At 46.3% G+C, this 5,091-nt stretch overlaps 1 non-coding gene across 1 annotated transcript; it reads left to right on the forward strand.

Moving 5' to 3' along the window:
- Window positions 1–1,060: 1,060 nt before the first annotated feature.
- Window positions 1,061–1,135, forward strand: Trnas-cga (transfer RNA serine (anticodon CGA)). Its single transcript has one exon. It is a non-coding gene; the product is annotated as a tRNA-Ser (tRNA).
- Window positions 1,136–5,091: the final 3,956 nt, after the last annotated feature.

The raw sequence follows: 5,091 nt of genomic DNA on the forward strand, positions 1-5,091 counted from the left end.
CAGCACTTAAGAGGTTGTTAGAGCTTAAAGACCGAACGAGTAGATTAACTAAGTGGGCTTTGCGTCTTAGTGAGTACGATTTTGAAGTGATTCATCGACCGGGTAAATCGCACGGAAACGCGGATGGTCTGAGTCGTAAAGTATGCACCATGGAATGCACAGGAACAAATGAGAACGAATGGGTGGACGCACAAACCGCCGACATAGATTGTCAACGATTTACCTCGCAGCGGCAGTTCGTCGTGGAAGACTGGATACTGTACCGTAAAACTAGGAACGGTCCACGCATAGTCGTACCAGAAAAATTGCGAAGCGAAATTTTAAGGCAAACACATGATTCAATGTTTTCTGGTCATTCGGGTCGAAGAGCAACGGAAAGGAGTGTGGCACAGAGTTATTGGTGGTCAACACGTAGGCAATATGTCGATCAGTATGTAAAGAATTGCATTCCGTGTGGTCAACGGGCAGAATTGAGTCATCAGAAAACTGTGTTGCAACGACTACCGGAAGCGGATAGACCTCTCCAATTACTTGGCGTAGACGACTTAGGACCGTTTGTGCAAACACCAGCGGGTAATCACTATGTTTTAACAATAATAGACCATTTTTCACGCTATATGTGTATGACAGGTATTCCGGACCAGCGAGCCGAAACAGTGGCTCACACCATGGTACATCAATGGACATTGCAATTCGGAACACCTGAAAATATAATTACAGATCAAGGGTCAAACCTTACGTCCGATATGATGAAACAGTTATGCAAGTTGTTGCATGTAAAGAAATTGAGAACGAGTGCGTTACACCCGCAGGCTAATGGTCGGACCGAGAGAGTTCATCATACAATAGCTAAGATCCAGAATGAGGTTTTTACTCTGCAGCGGAGTGAAAATCTCATTCTGGAAACATCCCCCAGGCTGTGGCTAAGCCATGTCTCCGCAATATCCTTTCTTTCAGGAGTGCTAGTTCTGCAAGGTTCGCAGGAGAGCTTCTGTAAAGTTTGGAAGGTAGGAGACGAGGTACTGGCAGAAGTAAAGCTGTGAGGACGGGGCGTTAGTCGTGCTCGGATAGCTCAGTTGGTAGAGCACTTGCCCGCGAAAGGCAAAGGTCCCGAGTTCGAGTCTCGGTCCGGCACACAGTTTTAATCTGCCAGGAAGTTTCAATAGCTAAGATGTTAAGTTATTAGCCGGCCGGAGTGGCCGAGCGGTTAAAGGCGCTACAGTCTGGAACCGCACGACCGCTACGGTCGCAGGTTCGAATCCTGCCTCGGGCATGGATGTGTGTGATGTCCTTAGGTTAGTTAGGTTTAAGTAGTTCTAAGTTCTAGGGGACTTATGACCACAGCAGTTGAGTCCCATAGTGCTCAGAACCATTTTTTTGTTAAGTTATTATGTAAATTCTCAACACAACAATTGGGGTACCCTATTGGCGTTTGTAACCACAGCGTATAGCTCGAAAGTGCATGAAAGTACAGGATTGTCTCCGTATGAAGTACTGTTCGGTCGGAAGATGCCATCTCCCTTTGAATTGCTCAAGACCCCACCAGGAACCGATATTTCGGCTGTTAAGGATTTATCCACAAAGTTGAAAACTATCTGGCGGCAGGTGAAAAAAATGATCACTAAAGCGTTAGAGAGACAGGACAAAATTCACAATAGACAGGCTTTACCCAAATAGCATGTAGGACAATGGGTGATGATGACTAATCCGTATGTGCCAAAACGCAAAACGAAAAAAATTGTATCCCATTATCAAGGTCCTTTCCAGGTGATAAAGATGACATCGCCTGTGAATGTCAAATTACAGCTTCCAACTCGCCCTACTATTGTGCATGTGAGCCGAATTAGGCCTTTCAAGGGGAGTTTTGAGGAACTTCCTTCTTTGTCTGCAGTAACTTCTGTTGTTGTTGTTGTTGTGGTCTTCAGTCCTGAGACTGGTTTGATGCAGCTCTCCCTAGTGGAGAGAAAGATGAATCTAAGAAAAGGAATAAGAAAGGAGTAGATAAACAAGAGAACCAAGTTAATTGTGGAAGCGATCAGACATGCTATTATGCTTTTAGGCCACGCGTAAAAAGGCAGAGCTAATATGAGTTGTTCTTCTTTTGTTTCTCAGGAAGCGTGACGTTCTGGTAAGAACAGCAGTTCCAGCGTCATGGGTTGCGTTGAAGGGGGAAGAGAGAAGGTGTGCACTATCTCTCAGCATAGTTATTCTGTTTTGCTGTTAAAACTTAGCTGAAGCCATGAAGGTACGTCCTATATCAAGTGGTATTTTGTTCTCGCGACAAGTGGACGTAATTATGTCCGGACATCAATGGACCTTAAGGGTGGACTGTAATATTTGGGCGGTTGAAGACGAAATCTGTAAATTAGAGGATACAATTAATGAACTTCATTCCATGGTGGCTAATCAGTTAAGGTTTAATGACACACAGGGGGAATATCAGCTTTTGCACGCAATGCGCAGGCACCTAACCCTGGTACTGTTACCTTCGGAACAACTTCTGGAAGGATTACTCAATCGGAATTGCCCGCATCCCTGGAGCTACTGACGACATTAACAGACGAACACTTATCTCTGTACTACAAAATGGCCACTCTTACCAGTACGCGGACGGGTACCCTGCTGAGAATTCATATCATAATACCATTAACATGTAAGAATTGTAAATTTGAAAGTTATGCCTTGCACACGTATCCAGTGAAGTGGGCAATTTTGCAGAAATTCGTACAATTAATCGTACGGGAAATAGTGTTAGTGGCATGTAACAGACAAGCTCATGCGTTCCTCACTGCACAAGACTTGCAGCGTTGTCGAACAGGTCCAGTTACCATCTGCCCCGCGAAATTGTTACACACTGTTCCCAAATCTTGTGAGTATTCTCTATTCCCCTCTCAAAAACCAGTCGCGGAGTGCCCTAAGGAAATTATAGCAGGCACGGTGCAGTTCTTTCAGCAAGTGCGTCCACGTTGGGTATTTTCAGTAATGGAAAACACAGTCGTTATTTGCGGTTGTTACGAGCAGGGTAAGCAAGGGAGTACGCAAAGAATAGAATTGCAGGGGCATGGACTGTTAATTAATGACACACAGTGATACATTTCAGGGCCAACTTTCTATTTACCAGACGTGATTACTGGAGCTACAATCATCAACATAACATGCACATTGATCTATGTACCCGACCAACCGGTGCAATTCGTCACGAAAGAAAACCTCACTCTTTTGAATAGCACTTTAGACCCGACTTTGCTCGCCTCTTTGGACCGGATGCTAGCAGCTCAGGATGGACGTATAACTATGGAACATCTTTTTCAACGAGTGCATGAGTACCATAGTGAGCATAAGCAACGCTTACTAGTTATTGGATCATCAACCACCGCCACCTGTATTTTTATCTTTGTCGTAGGATTAGTGTACTATTGGCTCAAGAGGAACGTAGCCCAAATCCCGCCCCTTCCAACCTTTAACCTAAGGGTCTGGACAAAATCACTGAACAGTTGTGAGGCACTGCAGCAGAACACTGAGAAATGTTTATGGACAAAGATTAGATTGAGGATAGAAGTGAATGAACACAGTGTAAATAGTGAATCAATCGCATTTTGTGGTGTTTGTGGAGTTAACTGTAGTTGTTTTGACTTTTTGGTTGAATTCGGGGACGAATTCTTTTCGAACGAGGGAGGAATTGTAGAGGACAAGGGGTTATTTTTAGGAAATACGGTGCGAAATATTGATTTAGTGTGTTTCAGTGCGCGATGCGCCAGCCTCATGGCAAACGTCGGACGATGGCCGGCCAGCACGTTATGCAGGTGACACAGTTTTGCAACGAGCATCGGCATGTGTGTACGTGTGCGGAAGCCATCAGAACGCAGCATTAGCAGAATTACGCAGGGGCGGGGCGCGTGTGGCGCGGTCGCGTTATCCCACTCATTGAGAACCTTCTAATAAACACGCCGCCGCGTAGCAGGCGGATTCAGCAACGGTCTGCACTATTTAAGGGCATCAGAGGTGGGCGTCAGCATTCGGTTCGACCGATTGGGCGTTCGGTCGCTGTAACGTCGTCGTCATCAGTGACGCTGTCCCTGAGGACTGGCCGGCGAGGGGCGTTGCCCACTGCTGTACCGGCGACTCCCGGCGTCGTCACAAGCCGCTGCGTCTGCAAACTGGGCCGGGCCTCGTGCTGCTAATCTCCTACCGCCTGCGCAGCCGCTGACCGAGCGCGGCGTCGCATTCCCCAGACTGCGTGCACCAGCTCGTTTCCACCACGACACGGGCAGTGGGGCTGAGCTACCGGAAAATGTATTGGGAGAGCCAACAACAAAGAGGAACTCGAACTCGGGACCTTTGCCTTTCGCGGGCAAGGTTTGCAGGAGAGCTTGTGTAAAGTTTGGAAGGTAGGAGACGAGATACTGGCAGAAGTACAGCTCAGATGGTAGAGCACTTGCCCGCGAAAGACAAAGGTCCCGAGTTCGAGTCTCGGTCGGGCACACAGTTTTAATCTGCCAGGAAGTTTCATATCAGCGCACACTCCTCTGCAGAGTGAAAATGTCATTATGGAAACAAAGAGGGAGATTGCTAAAAACAGCCACCTTCTTCTGCCCAGCCACGCCCTACAACCCCGACCAAGTCACCCGCTCCGGTCATCCTATTACACATGAATCTTGAAAAATGATCTATAGTTGTGAGTAATTACTTATTCCCTGCAAGTATGTTATTGAATGGACCTAAAACATCAGTCTCCATAAATTCGGATGGTACTAATGCTTCTGGTAACCTCTGCTATGGTACCCTTGTTTCACACAACTCCACTCTCTGTGTACACTGCAAGCAATTCCACACATACTGGTTTATATCCGTCTGCCTATTCCTCCCACAGTACCTTTATGTTAGTCTTCTATTGGTAGATGTGCAACTCCATGACCCGCTAATATGTGGTATGAGCTTTTTGTAGCACTCTATTCCTTAGCGTCTCTGCTACCTCTATCCATGGTCCCAACTTTGTTTCTCTGCATAGCAACCCATCCTGCATACAAAATTGTGACTGCTTAAAATACTGCCTTTATTGTGATCCGTTTTCTCTGTAGTTTGTCTTCCTTA

The sequence above is a fragment of the Schistocerca cancellata genome, chromosome 2, assembly GCF_023864275.1.
Source record: "Schistocerca cancellata isolate TAMUIC-IGC-003103 chromosome 2, iqSchCanc2.1, whole genome shotgun sequence".
Classification (NCBI taxonomy): Eukaryota; Metazoa; Arthropoda; class Insecta; order Orthoptera; family Acrididae; genus Schistocerca; species Schistocerca cancellata.